Source organism: Ambystoma mexicanum, chromosome 8 (assembly GCF_040938575.1).
Source record: "Ambystoma mexicanum isolate Mex_15411 chromosome 8, UKY_AmexF1_1, whole genome shotgun sequence".
In the NCBI taxonomy this organism is placed as follows: Eukaryota; Metazoa; Chordata; class Amphibia; order Caudata; family Ambystomatidae; genus Ambystoma; species Ambystoma mexicanum.
Genome location: NC_090929.1, coordinates 1,573,732,976 through 1,573,754,355, shown reverse-complemented (window position 1 = coordinate 1,573,754,355; position 21,380 = coordinate 1,573,732,976).

The window sequence follows — 21,380 nt, the reverse complement described above, 5'->3', positions numbered from 1 at the left end:
ACACCAACTTCGGTGGCACTGAAGTTGGTGCCCGTCTGCCTCTCTGGCCGGGGGTTGTCAGTGGTCACAGATGGTGTTTGCCCCAACATGACAACCCCAGAGGCAGGAGTGGGTGGGCAACTGGGTCCTGGGGCTGGGCTGTGGAGCGATGGAATCCCAGTCGGGAGTCTTCAGTTCCAGCAGGGGTGGTCACAGCAACAGCACCCCTGGCTGATGTGCAGGCAGCAAATGGCAGTGCACGTGGGCAGCAGGCAGTCAGGCAGCAGCAGATGGCAGGTGGGAGCGTGCTCGGGGCTCTGGGGGGCAGTAGTTCGGCCTTCTGGGCAGGAGCGTGGTCTTCCGTGTGCTTACGCGTGGCCAGCTTGGTACGGAGTGATTTGGCACGTGAAAATCCTGCACGTCAGCGTGAAAATCGAGGAAAGGCCCTTAGCGCGTAAGCGCGTCAGCACGCATACGCGATTCTATTGGACCAAAGGCCCTCAGCGCGTAAGCGCGTCAGCACGCATACGTGATTCTATTGGACCAAAGGCCCTCAGCGCATAAGCGCGTCTGTGACGTGACCCGCATGGGTGTTTCCCACACAGCACGTGATGACAGAGCACACGTGGAAAGACTGCACGTCAGAGTGTCATCGCATGTAATTGGACAGCACGTCAGAGTGTCATCGCGTGTAATTGGACAAAAGTGCGCGTACACGCGATTGGCCTATGTACGTGTATATCAGGGGTGCGCGGGCACTTATACACGCAAGTCCATCAGCGCACCTGTATCCCGGGGTGCGCAGGAATTTCCACACGCTATTGGACTGGGTACTGGAGTTCAGGGGTGCGCGGGTCACACGCTCGCCTACAACAAGCGCAACACATAAATTTGCGCGCTAACAAAATAACAAGCTCAGACCCAGGATGAACATACCGTTCCTAGCAGCAGTGGGCGTGGGCTACCAAATGAGGAGGAGGAGAATAGTCAGGGCCAGAATATTCACACCCAGAACCAGCCTTTTCGGGATGCCTGATGACCAGGTGCATGGGAGGTACAGGTTTCCACCACACATTATACTGGACCTGGTGAGTGAGTGGGAGGATGACCTCACATCACCCACCCTGTGCTCCCAAGCACTCAGCCCCCTGGAGAAGGTCCTCAATGTACTGCACTTCTTAGCCACTGGATCATTTCAGCGGACAAGTGCCATTGTGGGTGGTGTATCACAGGCCAACCAGTCACGCTGCCTACACCAGGTCTTGAACATCATCACTGCACGCCCATCAGTCCGCAGGCACATATACCTGCCCAGAACACCTGCAGAAAGGCATGCTGCCGCCCTGGATTTTTATGGTGTGGCACGATTCCCCAAAGTGCTAGGTGCCATCGACTGCACCCATGTGGCTCTACGTCCCCCCAGGGCATCAGAGCACATCTATAGGAACCGCAAGCACTGGCATTCCATCAACGTGCAGGTAGTATGTAATGCCAATGGAATCATCACCTCAGTATATGCCAACTATCCCGGGTCAACCCACGACAGCTTCATTTACCGAATGTCCACCCTAAGCCGGGACCTAGAAGCTGGGCGGCATGGCGATACATGGCTGCTTGGTGAGTATGAATGCCACTGCACATGCATGCATGTCAGATACTGAGCAAGGTCACAACCCCACCAATGATACCAATCACCACCTCCACAGGGGACAGTGCCTACCCTCTCAGCCCCCACATGATGACGCCAATTCGGAACCCCACCACGCCACCCGAGGTAAGATATAACACAGCCCACATTACAACCCGGGGCATAGTGGAGCGCACATTCGGAGTGCTAAAGTCACGCTTTCGCTCCCTTGACCGTTCTGGCGGGCAGCTGTTGTACGCTCCCCCAGTAGTGTGCAGGATCATAGTGGCAGCATGTGTCCTGCACAACGTTGCAACACGCCGGGGCCTGGCCGTGGACATGGTGGTGGCCCCACATCCCCAACCACATGCACAGCCGCTGCGCATGGGAGGGGAAAGGGCACGGGGGAGGCAGCCCGTACACAGCGAGTTGCTAATTACTTCACATAGAAATCACACCCCTGTGGAGTGCACACTGCCCTGGCACATTCCATCTGACAATCAATGATGACTCAACCTGACACTGATCCTGAATGTCTGGAGAATGAACCGTGAAAACCATATCAGCCTGAGATTGTTCACCTGGAAGTGTCACAATGTGTGCATCCCTACCCACACAGACACCACCAATGCAGTTTTGTGAAGTAACACATTCAAGCAGCTAAAATGAATACCTACTTGCAAAATGCAACAAGAGGACAGTGCCATGTCAGCCAACCCATCCCCAGCACCGCCACACGACACACCGTGCCATGTCATGCTATTTGCAGGTAAACAAAGTAATCCCCACAACATGACACTAGTGTCACAATGTAGAGTGTCCCTAATTGAAACTTGCAACACCTGAAATGCTCACAGTAATGCAGGACCAACAACAAACTTGAGCAGGTACTACCATTAACATGACATCACAAATGTTATATATTAGTAGTCTCACCACCTGGAAATGCCTGCACTCCCACCACTACCAGCTGTGCAGTGTTGGCGCCATGTAGAGTTGTAGGTGCACTGCTGCCAACATGGACCCCATCTCCAGACTAGAGGGCCTTGTGTAGACATGAGGAAGGGACCTGCAAATTGGGAGGTAGACACAGATGATGAGTTACACATCAATGCAACATGCACTGTACAACACAACAGCAATATGCACTAGGAATGTATACACAGTATTGACTAGACTACCCACACATGTAGTGGGAGTCCAATGTCACCATGTACGTCAATGTCACTTGGGCACACCCTTTGCAAGCCCATGGAAACGGGAAGCAGGAGGGGTGTGTGTGACTCAAACCCAAGCATCTGAACCAAATACATGACAAGCCTGCATGTGCCCAGCCACAATGCAGCGTATGCCCACAGGAACCACGGAAGCCAACAAATTGTCCCAAAAAAATTGGGAAAAAAATAATTAAAAATAAAAATAAAAATAAAAATAAAAATTAAAAAAAATCAAAAATGGCCATTGATGGGCCCGGGGGGGGTTGGGGAGGCCACCCAGGAGGTCCGAGGACAGGGAGCACACCAGAACCCACCTGTGTGGATCCTGGGGAAAAAAAACACCTCCATGGGCTCATGGCCCACACGGCTACCCTATTGTGGGAGTATCACTGCTGTCGCTATTATCACCCTGTGCAGCTGCATCCGGAGGTGGTTGCACTATGGGAGGCAGCCCACGCAAGGCCCTAGTCTGCTCCTCCATGGCTGCAAGCATGCGGGTGTGGTAGGTCTGGTTCTGGAGGATGAGTGTGCAGAGGTCCCCATGCAACAACTCACGGGATGCCCGGACCTCCGCCCTCGTTGCCTGCATCTCAGCTGAGAGCGTACGGGTGAGACGCTCCAGCTGCTGTTCTGTCCTTTGGTGTGTTGAAGCCTCAAGCTCAACAAGAGTCGTCCTGAGGTGAAGGAGCTCCTGCCTCAGGGCTTCCCTGTGGCCCTGGGACTCAATGGAGATGGCCTCCTGCAGAGTCGCCAGTGCCGCCCGCCTGTCCCTGTTGGACCCCAACATGTCCTCCATGTGTGACTGGCAGATGGAGTCGGTTGCCTGCTGTAGTCGCTCCATCAGCCTTTCAGGGGGGACAATGGAAGTGGCCATCCTATCCATGGCCTGAGCCATCATCTCGGATGATGCTGCCTGTTGGGTTGCCATACCGTAAATGGATTGCTCCCATGTGGTATTGCCAGGTGGCGTACGGCCACCATGTCGGCGGGCACCACACCTGTCTGGGGCAAGGCGAACTGCGCCTTGCTGTGCCGGCACTGCCTGAGGCTGCAGGACTGCATTCCCCCTCTGATCTGCTGGCCCAGGAACAGGATCAGATGTCGCGGAGTGTGACCCTGCATCCGTAACCACCAAAGGCGTAGCTGCCAACACTGACATCCCCATTGAGGGTTCTGACCCTGGTGCAGGTGGGTGGGACAGAACAGAATCCCTCCCTGGAACACTCACCTGCGACGGCACGTAGGTCTCATCCGAATCAACACCTGAGTACAGCTCGGGGGAGGTGCAGCCAGAGACACCCCTTGAGAGCACGACCTGCAGCAGTTGTGGGTTCTCACCCACCACCACACCACGTCCCTCACTGGTGGTTGGTCGGCCCTCGGACCCCTGCTGGGTCTGCACCATCTCCACAACCCCAGCAGTATCAGGTGCGTCTTCCCCTGCAAAGACATAAAAACAAAGAAATGGAAACAGGCATTAGCACCATGGCACACAATGAGGGCTGAGAAGCAAGAGAACCAGTAATTGATTGACACATGTCCCACATGACTAAAACCCTCCCATGCATGCACCCTCACTGCATATGAAGGGCAGGCAAATGGCACACACTGATGACACCAAGATGGAAGATGAACACATTTTCTGCATGCTGCCTGGCAGTAGCATCACACATTGGCCTGTGATTGCCAGGTGAAACACACATGCCATCACACAGATGGCATGTACCATTGCTATTGAGTGAAGATGGAGAGGAGGGCAGCACCTATTCATTCAGTCCAGTTCCCGCATGTAATAGCTTTTCTAATTCAAACAGGTCAGATTTTTCACCTGGAGCTGCCAGTCCGAAATGGTCCAATTGCACAGGGACATGTGTGAACAAATGATATCCAGGTAACAAAGTCACTCCACTTTACCATAGCCATGTCAGACATGTGACTAGAGGACTGTGACATGCCTAGTAAAAGTGGTGGAATGCAAACAATCTGACTGAATGAACAGTGAAAAATAAGCAAAAATGTTGTGGCAAGGTGACACTTCAAGGGCAACTGGCGTGCAGTTGGGCTAGATGTCTACTGTTGGCAGAAGGGATACTGCTATGCCCAAATGCAGCTGCGCAGGATGTATTGCATGAAGCACATGGCTGACCCATACGACTCAGGCGCACACACTCTCACCTGGCACACAAACAGAAGCCCTCACACACACCATGCACATGGATGACACACACATGCATGTGCACTCACCAGACAATGCCTCGTAATCAGGCAGATCTCCCACGCCTTGGATCTGTTCCTCCGTGACGTAGGTCCCAGCGACTGACTCATGTGGAGTGAGTTCCATGTCTACTACTGGAGACCCACCTCCAGTCACTAGAGTTGCGGCATGACTTGAGGCCAGCTTACTCTTTGCCCTGAGCTTTAGGTCATTCCAGCGCTTATAGCAATCATTGGCTGTGCGCCTCACGATTCCAAGGGCACTTACGATGTCTGCAACGGTCTGCCAGTGTGCCTGGCGTTGTGCAGGTGTGGTCTTGGATCCTGCAACAATGACCATCTCGTTGTCATGTGCGGACACATACTCGACAAGTGCATTCAGTTCGTCATCCGTGAAGCTGGGCTTCCTCGACGGGCCGGACTGTGTAGCCGTGTCTGGGGCATCAGCCTGTGCCTGGGGCATCAGCCTGTGCCGGACGAGCACTCTTCCTCTTCCGCTTGGAAGGTGGTGGTGATCCTGAGTGTCCTGCGCCGCTCTGGACACTAGGGGCAGGAGCCCTGGTGGACTCTGTATCAGGAGTGTGGGATTGCACACTCAGCATGGGAGTTGGTGCAGGCATTGGCTCAAGTGTGATGGTGTCAGGGGGAATGTCAGCAGGATGGACTAGGACCGACACTGTCCTGGCTGGGTGTGTGAGGGCTGGGGTGGATGGAGCCGCAGCTGCCCCTGCAGCCTCTCCGCCCTGCCTACTTGGGGCAGCAGATGACCTTGCTGCCCCAGATGCACGTGGCATGGTGACATCAACGTGCACCAGCGCACGTGTCATAGGCCTGCTGACCTGGAAGTCAGCCATGGAGTCAGCCAGGTCTGGTGCCACAATGGGCTGGTCCAACAAGGGCTGAGCATGGATGGTGTCAGCCACATCAGCCTCAACGGGAGGGGGGGGATTATGGGTGCCCTTGACTGGTCCTCCACACATGGGGGGACAGGCTCACCCTGCAAGTAATGACCACGTCCCCTACCGGATCCACCACGGCCACCACTTGTGGCTCTTCCACCTTTGCCACCCTTACGGAATCCTCGCCTCCCAGCCATGGCACTGATGTAAATGTGCGTATGGGAGTGGCTGTAAACTATTGTCCTGGGCAATTGGGGGTCAAAGGGGTTGGGTACCAGATGGTAATTGTACCCTAGTGCTCTTGCAAGGCTGAATGTAACCCCTGGGGAAAGATGACGGGTCACGCTACGCACAGGAGCCCCAAAAAAGGGAGATGACGTGCACGCAACCCCTCCTAGACCACGTGTGCAGAAAGAAAAAGCTGCACTACGCTGTGGCACCCAGTAACACAAGAATGAACGTATGCGTGTCACACGCAGCCTAGAATGACCTCTGAAGGGGTAGGCTACACACGGGGCAAGCACAGATGTTAGATACGTGCGTGACTCACCGTCTGCCAGGTAAAAGAGCGTGAAAAAGGAGCGCGTTTGGTTGGCAACACCCCTGCCAAAAGAAGATTTGTACGCTGTCTGAGGAGACAGGACAACAGTAGAAGGGAACACTGTTTGAGGGAACAGGCCCAGGTAAACCAGTAAAAGAGAAAAAAGAGAAAAAGCTGTCAGAGGTAACAGGGAATACGAACTTGAAACGCTGTGAAGTAAATCGCTTGTGAAACGACAAGAAGTACAGAATTCACCCACTCGCTCTCCACGAAAAGCACGTACAAGGAAATGGTGTTCTACACGTACCTTTTATACAGGCCCACACGTCCAGCGTCACTTACGCGGCGTGTACGCGCTAGGGCCATTTCCACCAATTACACGCTTTGTCACTTCTGCGTGTAGGGCCATTTCCACCAATTACACGCTTTGTCACTGCCGCGTGTACGCGCTAGGCCCATTCCCACCAATTGCACGCGATGACACTCTGACGTGCTGTCCAATTACACGCGATGACACTCTGACGTGCAGTCTTTCCACGTGTGCTCTGTCATCACGTGCTGTGTGGGAAACACCCGTGCGGGTCACGTCACAGACGCGCTTACGCGCTGAGGGCCTTTGGTCCAATAGAATTGCGTATGTGTGCTGACGCGCTTACGCGCTAAGGGCCTTTCCTCGAATTTCACGCTGACGTGCAGACTTTTCACGTGCCAAATCACTCCCTATCAAGCTGGCCACGCGTATGCACACGGAAGACCACGCTCCTGCCCAGAAGGCCGAACTACTGCCCCCCAGAGCCCCGAGCACTCTCCCACCTGCCATCTGCTGCTGCCTGACTGCCTGCTGCCCATGTGCACTGCCATTTGCTGCCTGCACATCAGCCAGGGGTGCTGTTGCTGTGACCACCCCTGCTGGAACCGAAGACTCCCGACTGGGATTCCATCGCTCCACAGCCCAGCCCCAGGACCCAGTTGCCCACCCACTCCTGCCTCTGGGGTTGTCATGTCGGGGCAAACACCATCTGTGACCACTGACAACCCCCGGCCAGAGAGGCAGAGGGGCACCAGCTTCAGTGCCACCAAAGTTGGTGTCCTGGTGGAGCAAGTCCTGGGGCAGTATGATGCCCTCTTCGGAAGTTCCCGCGCCGACAAGGAAGGACGGACTCGGATCTGGACTGACATCATGACTGCCATCAACGCGGAGGGGGTGGCAGTCCGCGACTTACAACATGTCAGGAAGCGCTGGGAGGACTTCAGGTCCAGGACCCTGAACAAGGCCCGGCGCCTCTTGAAGGCAGCGGATGCCAAGGGGCGCCGGGGCCACTTGTCGGAAGAACAGATGAGGGTCCTGGAACGCATATCCCCAGCGCTCCACGTCCAGGTCCTGGAGAAGCAGACCCGTCTGGAGTCGAGCGGTGAGTGTACATGCATCCTGATTGTGAGCAGTGTGTGTGGTGATTATTCGGTAGTGTGCAGGTTGCACATCTGTTTGTATGGGGTCGAGTATGGGTGGGGGTGTACAGGGCCGTGGGGCTGACACATGCGAGGGCTGTAATGTGTGAGACATGGATGGTGCTTGTGTGTGTAAGCTTGCATGCCAAATGCAGTTGTGCGTGCACACATGTTTGGATGAATGTTATGTAAGTAGACATGTCCGTGATGTCACGCATGTATGTTGTTTTCGGCTGCATGTATGAGCACTGTGTACATGTGCATGTGTGTGTATTTGACAAGGGTGCAACAGTGATGCAACATGGATGCATGTGACAGCGGTATGTGGAAGCCTGATTGGCAGATGTGACATGGATGCCCGTCTGAACAGTGCGACACTTGCCAGAGGTGTACACATGCATGTAAGTGTGGTGGTGTGTGTACATGTGTGGTGCACTTCCTGTGTTGCATGTGATGTCTGGCTCACCTTTGGCTGCTCATGCTGTTGTATGTGTATGGATGGTGGTGGCAGTTGCGATATGGCTGTGGTATGGCTCATGTGTGCGAGTTGCAATGACATGTGTGTTGGAGATTGTGATGACATGTCTGAGGTTTGCCAATGCCACTCATGTGCAACTGTCATGTGTGTATGTGTCCATTGTACAGTGCCCTGATGCCTGTGTTTTGTTTCTCCCTGTCTGCAGCGTCAACTGATGAAGAGGGCGGAGAAGGTGCTGTGGAGCACAGCGGCGGGGATCCCACCGCCAGCCGGAGACGCAAGGCCCGGCTCCCCTCCCGTGTTGTCATCTCGTCGGGGAGTGAGGAGTCCGGTGCCGCGTCCCAGGCCGCAGCTGCCGGGGGGAGGTCCAAGAGGCGGAGGTTGGAGTTGGACTCCTCAGCAGCAGAAGGGGCAGCTGGGACCCCACAGGGCCCAACAGGGGAAGATGGCACGGAGTCATCCAGGTTGGTGGGGGGTTTGGTGGAGGAGGAGGCCGTGCAAGCACCAGAGACGGGGTCTGGAGGTGGGGATCCCACTGGTGCTAGTGGTGCAGTACAGGACCAGGGACAGGAGGCAGCACAGGCCGCCGCGGAGGTGCCTGTGTGCAATCCTGTCCCCGATCCTGTCCCTGCATCATCTTGCACCAGCAGGGATGCCTACGTCCAGACCCGTTTTCAGGCAGGGGATGAGCTGACGTCAACTGGCCTTCCTCTGCCTGCGGACGTGGCTATCCAGGTCCGGGTTGAGCCTGTCCTGGCTGGTGTGGCGTTGCGTCAACGGGCCATGCGAGGTGACCTGCAGTCTTTTCATGGAGAGACTGCACGTCATCTCGAATGGCTCGTTGACCACGTCAGCCTGCTGGGACAGGTCACCCAGACCGGATTCCTCCGTCTGATGGGGCTTGCTCCGACCCCCTCCTCAACTGAACCCCCTACGCGCCAGTCGTCCTCTGTGCCATCTTCCCACCCATCAGTCACCTGGGTGCCCTGTGGAGCTGCCTCTGACGGTGCGGCCAGGCTGGTGGAGGAGGCATCCCTGCCACAGTCGGGAGTCGGAGGTCCAGCAGGGGTGGCCACATCAACAACTGCACCCCAGCCTGCGGAGGATGTGCAGGCAGCAGGAGGCAGTGCACAGGCAGAGCAGCAGCAGCAACATGGTGGGAGCCATGAAGGCTCGGGGCCTTCGACATCGGAGGGGCAGGCATCGGCCGGAGGGCAGGAGGACCCAGGACAGAGAGTGTCTTCCGTGTGGCAGCGGTTGGGCCACGCCATAGGTGCGGAGCGGCGGCGGGCGAAAGAGGCGCGGCTCACAATGGTCAGGGCGGAGAACTCCATGCGGAAGGCCCTGAGGCGGGCCGAGTGCCTCGAGGCAATCCGCAGGGGGTTGGAGGAGGACACGGCGTCGTCCCTGCGGACCCTCGGGGCCATGGAACTGGACCGCCTCCGGGACATCGAACAGGAGTTCGATGATGCCCTGGCCCGGAACACCACGGAGTGAGCCGCTGGACTTGCCCGCCGCCTTTGTATATAGTTCTTTAGTTTTAGGTTTCCTTTGTTTGTTCTTATGATTTCGGGTCGACGGACACTGCTCCACTTTTTGTATATAGTTGCATTTTAGTTAGGTTTTTTTGTAGGTTTCCTTTGTTCAGTTGGGCTCATGGACCCTTGGAAGTTTTTTACATAGTTCTTAATTGGATAGATATGTTTTTACATTAGACTTTGGACGACATTTTTTTGGATTCGGATTTGCTGTTTTTTTTTTTATACGGACATGCAGCTTATTTTTTCTCATTCCCATTGTAGTTTGTTTCATTTCTTTAGCATTCTTTCATTTTTTCAATACAATGTTGTTTTCATACTTCACTGTGTGGTATCATCTCATTGGTTTCATGCATGTCATGTTGGGTGTTTTCCCATTCAATTGCAACCATTGTGTGTGACGGACATGGGTTCATTAGCTTCATGAACATTGGGGGTGTAACATGTAATTTCCATTTCCATGTGGGTGAATGGGTTACTTGGTAGGGCTTTTGGCTGTGGAGGCTGACCATAACGCACATGATTGGGGATTGTGAGGACCTGGTGGAGGGTGCCCCTGGATGCTGGGGGGTGGGGGTGGTGGGAGACATGAGTGGGGGCCTGGTGGAGGGTGCCCCTGCACTGCTGGGGGGTTGGGGTGGTGGGAGACATGGGTGGGGGCCTGGTGGAGGGTGCCCCTGGTGGCTGGGGGGTGGGGGTGGTGGTAGACATGAGTGGGGGCCTGGTGGAGGCTGCCCCTGCACTGCTGGGGGGTGGGGGTGGTGGTAGACATGAGTGGGGGCCTGGTGGAGGGTGGCCCTGCACTGCTGTGGGGTGGGGGTGGTGGGAGACATGGGTGGGGGCCTGGTGGAGGGTGCCCCTGGTGGCTGGGGGGTGGGGGTGGTGGTAGACATGCGTGGGGGCCTGGTGGAGGCTGCCCCTGCACTGCTGGGGGGTGGGGGTGGTGGGAGACTTGAGTGGGGGCCTGGTGGAGGGTGCCCCTGCACTGCTGGGGGTGGGGGGGGTGGGAGACATGAGTGGGGGCCTGGTGGAGGCTGCCCCTGCACTGCTGGGGGGTGGGGGTGGTGGGAGACATGAGTGGGGGCCTGGTGGGGGCTGGCCATGGTGGCTGGGGGATGGGGGTGGTGGGAGACATGGGTGGGGGCTTGGTGGAGGCTGCCCCTGCACTGCTGGGGGGTGGGGGTGGTGGGAGACATGAGTGGGGGCCTGGTGGAGGGTGCCCCTGGTGGCTGGGGGGTGGGGGTGGTGGGAGACATGAGTGGGGGCCTGGTGGAGGGTGCCCCTGGTGGCTGGGGGGTGGGGGTGGTGGGAGACATGAGTGGGGGCCTGGTGGAGGGTGCCCCTGGATGCTGGGGGGTGGGGGTGCAGGGGGACATGAGTGGGGGCCTGGTGGAGGCTGCCCCTGGTGGCTGGGGGGTGGTGGTGATAGGGGACATGAGTGGGGGCCTGGTGGAGGGTGCCCCTGCACTGATGGGGGGTGGGGGTGGTGGGAGACATGAGTGGGGGCCTGGTGGAGGGTGCCCCTGCACTGCTGGGGGGGGTGGGTGGGGGGAGACATGAGTGGGGGCCTGGTGGAGGGTGCCCCTGCACTGCTGGGGGGTGGGGGTGGTGGGAGACATGAGTGGGGGCCTGGTGGAGGGTGCCCCTGCACTGCTGGGGGGTGGGGGTGGTGGGAGACATGAGTGGGGGCCTGGTGGAGGGTGCCCCACAGTGCAGGGGGGTGGGGGTGGTGGGGAACATGAATTGGACATGAGTGGGGTCTGCTGGCAGGTGCCCCACAGTGCTGGGGGGTGGGGTGGTGGGGAACATGAGTTGGACATGGGTGGGTGCCTGCTGGCAGGTGCCCCACAGTGCTGGGGGGTGGGGGTGCAGGGGTACATGAGTTGGACATGAGTGGGGGCTTGCTGGCAGGTGCCCCACAGTGCTGGGGGGTGGGGGTGGTGGGGAACATGAGTTGGACATGGGTGGGTGCCTGCTGGCAGGTGCCCCACAGTGCTGGGGGGTGGGGGTGGTGGGGAACATGAGTTGGACATGGGTGGGTGCCTGCTGGCAGGTGCCCCACAGTGCTGGGGGTGGGGGTGCAGGGGTACATGAGTTGGACATGAGTGGGGGCCTGCTGGCAGGTGCCCCACAGTGCTGGGGGGTGGGGGTGGTGGGGAACATGAGTTGGACATGGGTGGGGGCCTGCTGGCAGGTGCCCCACAGTGCTGGGGGGTGGGGGCGGTTGTAGACATGAGTGGGGGCCTGGTGGAGGGTGCCCCTGCACTGCTGGGGGGTGGGGGTGGTGGGAGACATGAGTGGGGGCCTGGTGGAGGGTGCCCCTGCACTGCTGGGGGGTGGGGGTGGTGGGAGACATGAGTGGGGGCCTGGTGGAGGGTGCCCCTGCACTGCTGGGGGGTGGGGGTGGTGGGAGACATGAGTGGGGGCCTGGTGGAGGGTGCCCCTGCACTGCTGGGGAGTGGGGGTGGTGGGCGACATGAGTGGGGGCCTGGTGGAGGGTGCCCATGGTGGCTGGGGGGTGGGGGTGGGTGGGAGACATGAGTGGGGGCCTGGTGGAGGCTGCCCCTGGTGGCTGGGGGGTGGGGGTGGTGGGAGACATGAGTGGGGGCCTGGTGGAGGGTGCCCCTGCACTGCTGGGGGGTGGGGGTGGTGGGAGACATGAGTGGGGGCCTGGTGGAGGGTGCCCCTGCACTGCTGGGGGGTGGGGGTGGTGGGAGACATGAGTGGGGGCCTGGTGGAGGGTGCCCCTGCACTGCTGGGGGGTGGAGGTGGTGGGAGACATGAGTGGGGGCCTGGTGGAGGGTGCCCATGGTGGCTGGGGGGTGGGGGTGTGTGGGAGACATGAGTGGGGGCCTGGTGGAGGCTGCCCCTGGTGGCCGGGGGGTGGGGGAGGTGGGAGACATGAGTGGGGGCCTGGTGGAGGCTGCCCCTGGTGGCTGGGGGGTGGGGGTGGTGGGAGACATGAGTGGGGGCCTGGTGGAGGGTGCCCCTGCACTGCTGGGGGGTGGGGGTGGTGGGAGACATGAGTGGGGGCCTGGTGGAGGGTGCCCCTGCACTGCTGGGGGGTGGGGGTGGTGGGAGACATGAGTGGGGGCCTGGTGGAGGGTGCCCCTGCACTGCTGGGGCGTGGGGGTGGTGGGAGACATGAGTGGGGGCCTGGTGGAGGGTGCCCCTGCACTGGTGGGGCGTGGGGGTGGTGGGAGACATGAGTGGGGGCCTGGTGGAGGGTGCCCCTGCACTGCTGGGGGGTGGGGGTGGTGGGAGACATGAGTGGGGGCCTGGTGGAGGGTGCCCCTGCACTGCTGGGGGGTGGTGGTGATAGGGGACATGAGTGGGGGCCTGGTGGAGGCAGCCCCTGGTGGCTGGGGGGTGGGGGTGGTGGGAGACATGAGTGGGGGCCTGGTGGAGGCTGCCCCTGCACTGCTGGGGGGTGGGGCTGGTGGGAGACATGAGTGGGGGCCTGGTGGAGGGTGCCCCTGCACTGCTGGGGGGTGGTGGTGATAGGGGACATGAGTGGGGGCCTGGTGGAGGCAGCCCCTGGTGGCTGGGGGGTGGGGGTGGTGGGAGACATGAGTGGGGGCCTGGTGGAGGCTGCCCCTGCACTGCTGGGGGGTGGGGGTGGTGGGAGACATGAGTAGGGGCCTGGTGGAGGCTGCCCATGGTGGCTGGGGGGTGGGGGTGGTGGGAGACATGCATAATTGATCAGTAGTGCAAGGTGACATGTGGGTTGGCTGGGGGGCATGCCCATGGTGGATGGGCTGCCTGCGGGACATGAGCAGAGGTGCAGGGTAGTCCCCCGTGGTGTGGGCTGCCTGCAGGGGCCGTGGAGGTTGTGGAGCGTACACCTGGAAGGAACCACACGGCCAATTCACGTGTAGTACTCCCCAGAACCCCTGAAATACACATACCGTGCTGAAATCGCGTGTGCAACTTCCCGCGCACCCCTGAAATACACGTACCCTGCTGAATTTGCGTGTGGAACTTCCCGCGCACCCCTGGAATGAACGTACCCTGTTGAATTCGTGTGTGGAACTTCCCACGCACCCCTGAAATACACGTACCCTGCTTGCACGGGGCCAATCGCGTGTGGAACTTCCCGCGCACCCCTGAAATACACGTACCCTGCTTGCACGGGGCCAATCGCGTGTGGAACTTCCCGCGCACCCCTGAAATACACGTACCCTGCTCGCACTGGGACAATCGCGTGTGGAACTTCCCGCGCACCCCTGAAATACACGTACCCTGCTGAAATCGCGTGTGGAACTTCCCGCGCACCCATGGAATACATGTACCCTGCTCGCACTGGCCCATTCGCGTGTGGAACTTCCCGCGCACCCCTGAAATACACGTACCCTGATGGAATCGCGTGTGGAACTTCCCGCGCACCCATGGAATACACGTACCCTGCTCGCACTGGCCCATTCGCGTGTGGAACTTCCCGCGCACCCCTGAAATACACGTACCCTGCTGAAATCGCGTGTGGAACTTCCCGCGCACCCCTGAAATACACGTACCCTGCTTGCACGGGGCCAATCGCGTGTGGAACTTCCCGCGCACCCCTGAAGTACACGTTCCCCGCTTGGCGTTTGCTGTTTGCCAGCCCGGTGAACTGGTCCAGGGTTAGCGCAGCCCTTTGCGATGATTTAGCGATTTTGATGGCTTTTCCTTGCGCGAGGGCGTTCTTGGGGGCGTTACTGGCGCTGCTACAGGGTCGCTGCGATTCTCTGCGCCACGGCTGGTTTGGTAGCCTAAAATCCATGAATACGCTGTGCGCGGAAATCGGTTTTAGCGCACGTGCCTGGCGCAGTCAATCGCACGCGGACACTCTGCGCCAGCCGCTTGCGACACTTTTCTGCGAAATTCTATGAATTACCCTCTCTGTCTCCATCCCTTCCTCCTGTGCCCTCAGCAGTCTCTCCGCCTCCTCCCCCTGCACCTTCTGCTCCCTCCTCCTTCTGCACCTGCCGTTCCACACCTGCCCACACAGCTTCTTCAAGCAGCCACACTCCCTAATTATTTCTGTATGTTTTCATCCTACGGTGGGAGGGGCAAAAAGACAGACGGGGAGGGACACAGGAATCTCTCTCATTCGCTCTCTCTCTCTCTCTCTCTCTCTCTCTCTCTCTCTCTCTCCTTCCTTCTCTCCTTCCTTCTCTCTTTCTCTTTCTCTCTCTCTCTCTCTCTCTCTCTCTGTCTCTACCTACATTATCACTTTCTTGTTCTTTAGTTCAGTTTAGTTTAGTCCTGGATGCTGAGCTTCCCTAATGCCTTGAATATATGGTCAGGGTCCAATGTTTCCCCTGGTTGTAGGAGGAGAAGCTATCAGGTAAGATGCGTTGAGACTTCTGAGCACACATTGCCCGCCCATTGGTTCTGACCATATTCGGGAGCAATTTCGATAGTCTGACAGTCATTACTGTGCCTTTTGACCTGATATAGTCAGGAGCAGTGATTCTTTGGCTACGGTGGAGAGTGAGCGGTCCCAATATTTGGTGTAACTGTACCATTTGCCTCAGGGTCCTGGGAACTGGACCCTTCCAGTGTTATAGAGTTCTAGCGGGGTTCATACATGGCCATGGACCCTTCAGGAGAACCACAGCATGTTTGCACTCACATCAAACCATTGGATAAGGTTTTTTATAAACGATGACATCTATAAGTGTACGCCAATATCAGGGGGATTACCTTAATTTATCTGAAGACCGACAAGCGCAGGCTGTCCATACAATGCTAAAACTACACCCAACCAATAGTTAGGTCTAAACATCAAAAGACCCCCATAACAAGATTCACTTAGTTCAATATGGGTTGTTTCTTAACATCGACGAACCCAGAGAAGAGGCAAAGCCACATAGGTCATTCCTTGGCAGTGCACTGCAGCTGGACAAACATATTGGGGTGCAGGACAAGAACATTTCTCAGCCAACAGGTCTTTTTTATGAAGACTAAATGCAAAAATATACCTTCCCTCTACCCCCCCCAACACCCACCGACCCCACGTGATGAGCATCATGCGGGTTGGGACAATCTGCAAGGCCTCCTAGTTCTTCCAATGTCCACGCCTCACCCAGCCCAGAAAGATTTGCAGTGTGAAGCAAGGGGGGGAGCGGAGGGGGTGGCAATAGTCAACAGCAAGAAGAATGATGTCGCTCAATGGAATTGTCTTTGGAGGATAGCATAGGGGCAACACGCTCACCTTGGAAGCAAGACGACGCGGAGCAAGATCCCTGAGTCCTAGGTTAGAAATCTCTGGGTATTTAGTGCGTTATAAATTACTAATTATATTATAATTATATGCAAGCTCTGCTTTCAATCTACTGCCTGGTGCCCGCAAGGCAATTACTAAGGAAAAACATTCCTACCACATTAAGGAAGCATGATTAGTGCATTATCAAAGCTTCCAGAACAAAGCACTAATGCTGAAAATGTGGTCATGTGCCCTTTCATGTGCCGTCTTGATCACTTCGGCTCTGAGTGTTGCAGGGATGACTAGCCGACACTCTCTCAGTAAGATGACATGGTCTTTGACAGCAAGTTCAGTGTGTACCCTTGCCAGCCTGTCCAACTCTCCTCTGCACACCCCTGGGTGGTTTAGAATGGTGCATCGGTAGTCCTTCCACTTGTTGTTCGTCAAGCTGATGGCTAGTGCCATGGACGGGTCAGCAGCGGATGCAGACGCAACAGTCTCAAGTGAGATCGCTGGTAGGAGTGCATTGGAGGCCACGTTATTGATATATACTGTGTCACCCTCTCTGGTGACTGGCATACCTGCTGGGTGGCGAAACAGGTAGTCGGCTGGATTGTAGTCACCACCAGGCCTGTGAATGATGTCATAGTCATACTATTGCAATCTGATGCCCCAGCCCTCTATCCTGGGTGGCATCTTGGTGCGTCGGTTCACAAACAGAGACAGTAAAGCCTGGTGGTCTGTGATGAGTGTGAACCTCTTTCCAATGATGAAATTATGGAAATGTTCACAGGGCCCAACTAGGCTCACTTTTTCAGCCTGCGAGTATGCGGATTCAGGGGCAGCCAAAGCCCTGCTCACATATGCGACAATGTGTCTGGGGTGTGTGTCTCGCCCAGTTGCGTCAACAATGATTTGTGTGTGCCATTTGGTATGCCAGACGTCGGGCTTCTGCTAGAGAAGTCTTGATGTAATCAAATGCTTCTTGGCATTCGGCTGACCAGGCGAACACTGTGTCTTTTCTGCAGTAGGCGTTGTAATAGTTTGATGAGGGACGCGTAGTGGGGGATATAGAGTGCACAGTATCCGGCCATCTCTAGGAAAGATTGGACGTCTGCCGCTTGTGTAGGTTCTTGCAGGTTTGAGATGGTCCTGACCTTGTCAGGGTCTGGTGTCATGACATCTGCAGTGAAAATGTTTGCGAAGAATTTCAATTTTGTTTTGCTGAAACAACACTTTTCGATGTTGAGTGTCAACCCCGCCTCCTGGACCGCTGTGCACATTGCCAGCAGGGCAGCGTCCTGGCCCTCTCAAACTTGCCGAAGACAAGTATATTGTCGCTATAGTTCAGCGCTCCCTTAATTGGTCTAATCACCTGTCTAATGGCTTCCTGATAAATGTCAGCTGCCGAAGAAATGCTGAAATTGAGGCGTCGGTGACGAAATAGGCCCTCATGAGTGGTGATGCCCCTTGAATCAGGCTGTAGTTCCAACTGATGATACCCTTGATTCAGGTCCAATTTGGAGAGCATCACAGATTTGTTGAGGTGGACAATCATGTCTTCAATACACGGGCCAGGGTGTCGTTCTCTTTGTATGGCGGTTTTTGCCATTCTCATATCTAGACACAGCCGCAATCGTCCGCCTCCCCTGGCACGATGACGGGAGGCGACACCCAAGGGGTCAGGCCTTTCGCCGGCTCGATGATGCCATTGCTGAGTAACTGGTTGAGTTCTTTTGAAACCGCCTCCTGCAGGTGGAATCCCACCCTCCCGGGATGGTTTGGGACGGGCCTGATGGTACTGTCAATGTGCAGTTTAATGGGAGCTACTTTGAGTTTTCTTAGTCCCGTGCATATGTGTGGGAAATTGGCTAAGATTGTCTCCTTCGTGATGAGGTTGAGCCATATGGGGGTGGCATTCATTGTGAACACACTTTCTTTCCTATCGCCTGCCAGAGCGACTGAGTAAATCGCGTCGTCCTCATGGAAATGGATGTCGATGAGGCATAGGCAGGATGTAGAATGATAGCTCATCCTTTTGTCGGGCTCGAAATCACGTGGATGTTTGTGGCCATCGTCAGACCCTTGTGCATTAGTTGGCGCTTGAAGTGTCCTATGGAGTGAAGAGGAAGTATTGCTCCCCATTGGAACATTTTCGAATTTGTTTTGGCCAACATCGGTTTCTCAGGGATTTGAAGGTACTCTTGTTCGCCCATGATGTTGACGGTGGCGCCCGAGTCGACCAGAATGTAGAATTGTCTGGTCCCAATGTTGACAGCTATCCTGGTTGCCTCTCTCGCCTCTCGGTCATCCAGGATGAGGTTAACATATTCGTCCTGATATGCTTGATCATAGTCATCTCTTCCATCCAAGGGTGTAAATTGCTGATGTACATTGTATTCCTGGTACGTTTGCGGAGGTCCGTCGTATTCATCTTTGAGCTGAGGGGCATGGTCATAGAATCCATAATCTTGGGCGTAGTCCACTGGGTGGTATTCTTCCACAGCTCTCACATATCGCTGTGGTCCTGGTTGATAAAATCTGTTTTGGTATGTTGCGGCTTGGGGGCCTCAACCATACATCCTGCTTTGTGGTTGGGGAGTCATATGTGGGGTGGGGAATGGCCTTCCTTCCCTGCAGATGGACTGGAAGTGTCCTTCTCTTCCGCAGTTGGTGCACCTTTGAGAGAGTGCGGGGCATGTCCCTGAGTGTGGAAACGCCATCCCGCAGCGGTAGCACTGCCTTTGTGGTCTGGGTCCTGGTTGACTGGCTCCCCTACAGGGTATGGCTCCTCTGTCACCTGGTTGCTGGGTTGTTGGCTGGATTGCAGCAATGATTTCCCCTTTGTCTTGCTTTGAGCTGGAGGTGGCCGTCATGGATGCTGCCTGTGCGTCCACTCTCTCAGAAATTCTCACCAGCTCGTTCACATCATCGATTGAGAGAGGTTTGTTCGGCAATTGTTTCTTGAGGGCAGGGGACAGGCATCCCTCTATCACTTGTAGCCTTATCACCTCGTCCAACGAGTGCATGGAACTGACAGTGTGTGCCTTTAACTCTCAGGCGGGTGATGAACTCATCGACTCTCTCTTCCCCTCTCTGCGTGCCCTGATTAAACATGTATCATTCATAGTCTCAATTGGGTACGATCACAAGCTTCTTGTTTAGGGCATTTATCAGCAAGGTGCTGGTTGTGCTTCTGACGGAAGGCAAGTTACACGCTAAGGTACAAAGCACAGTGAAACAATATATACAGTATGTACAGACGGGGCAAGTGTTGTGATCTGAGTGTAGTGGGGTGTCAGAGGTCAAATTCCTTGATCCAATGGATGAGGTTGGACCTAAAGCGTAAATAGGGTAGGCCTTCCCTTAAGGTTGGAGGGAGTGAGGTCCAGTATTGGGCAGCTTTTACTGGGAAGCTGCTTCCGCCAGTCTTCGTGCATTTAAATCTTGGCACTAATAGGAGGTTGGCGTAGGCCCTTCTCGAAGGACGGTTGGAGGATTGTCTCGTAAATCTGGCTGTGAGGTATTGTGGGGCGGCATGGTGGAGACATTTATGTGTCAGGGAGGTTGTTTTGAGGAAAATGTCTTTCGTGGAGAGCCAGTTTTTGGATCTTCTGAGGTCAGAAATGTGGGCTTTCTTGGGAATGCTTAGGGCTGCTCTCAAGGTGTTATTTTGTATTCGTGATATATTTGTTGCTCCCTACATATAGGGCATTACAGTGATTCAGTTTGGATAAGACAAGGGCTCTTGCTAGGGTAATGCAGTTGTTAGATGAAAGGAAGGGCTTGGCTGCTCTGATTAACTTGCATGTATAAGCAAGCAGTAGCTGAGGCCATGGAGTTAACTTGTTTTTTGAAGGTTAGTGTGGAGTCTAGGTAGAATCCAAGGGTTTTGACCTCCTTGGCTACTGTGATGTTGTTATTGTCTATTTTGAAGTTAGAATAGTTATGACCTAGTTTGTTGAGGTTAGCAGGGGTGCCGAGAATGAGAAGTTCTGTTTTGTCATCATTCGGGAATAGACCATGAGATGCCATCCATGCCTGGATGCTGAGGTACACTCTATTCACAAAGGCCAAATCTTTGTTGTAATCGCCCGTCAACGGGATGAGGATCTGTGTATCATCAGAATAATTAGTGTAGGTGATACCCAGGCTGTCTAGATCATCAAAAAAGGGGATTTGTAAAGATATTCTACAGGGTAGGTGAAACGCAAGAGCCCTGGGGCCCGCCACAGGTGATGGGTATGGGATCAGCGGCTGCTAAGGGTGAGAAGATGCACATTGTTCTATTGTCAAGGAAGGATTGAATCCAACCTATTGCTTCTTGTGAGAAGTGGGTGGCAGAGTCCAAGTGGTTACATAGAATCTTATAGTCCACCAGGTAGAACGCTGCTGAGAGATCAAGTAGCAATAATAGTGCTGTTTTACCATCGTCTCTCAGTGCGTCTATTTGTGCTTGAAGATCGATAAGCGCAGTTTCAGTTCCGTGTTGTGGTCTGAAGCCTGACTGCCGTATTCCTAGAAGGTGGTTGCATTCCAAATATTGTTGGATTTGAAGGTAAACCACCTTATCTAGAATTTTAAGCAAAAACAGGACTGTGGTGATAGGGCGATAGTTAGTGGGTATTGACGGGTCAAGTGTTTGTTTTTTAAGAAGTGGGAGGACCCAGGACTGTTTCAGGTTGTTGGGTATGGTGCCGGTGGAGAAGGAGGCATTTATGAGTTTGCCGATGAATGGGGAGAGGTCACGAGCAGCATCTTTTATGATTTGTGCTGGGCAGGGGTCGCCGTGGCAGTTAGACGGTTTGAGGGTAAGGATGACTTTTTCAACTTCTAGGATGGAAACTTTATTGAAGTTGAGCGGGGTATAGGTAGTATGGGTAGAGGCAGGGTGTTCTGGGGCAAAGGCACAGAAGTTTTATTGGGATTAGGGGCAAGGAGGAGAGATTCTTTTTTTATTGTTGATCTTAATCTGGAGGGTTGTTATCTTGTTGGATAGGGCACTCTGAATGCTAGTGCGCCAACTTTTGTCCTTGAGATGGCTTGGATGGGTGTTGAGTGAGTTTTTCAGCTGTAATGTTTCTTTTGTTTCTAGTGGGAATGGCGGGAGCTATGCTGTCGATATGTAGGGGAGATGTAGCCTCTAAGGAGAAGGAGATCAGGTGGTGGTCGGACCAGAGCTGCGGTGTTATGGAAATGATGGATATCTGGCAATTGTGCTCTGCTATCCAGTCTAGGATCTTACCTTTAT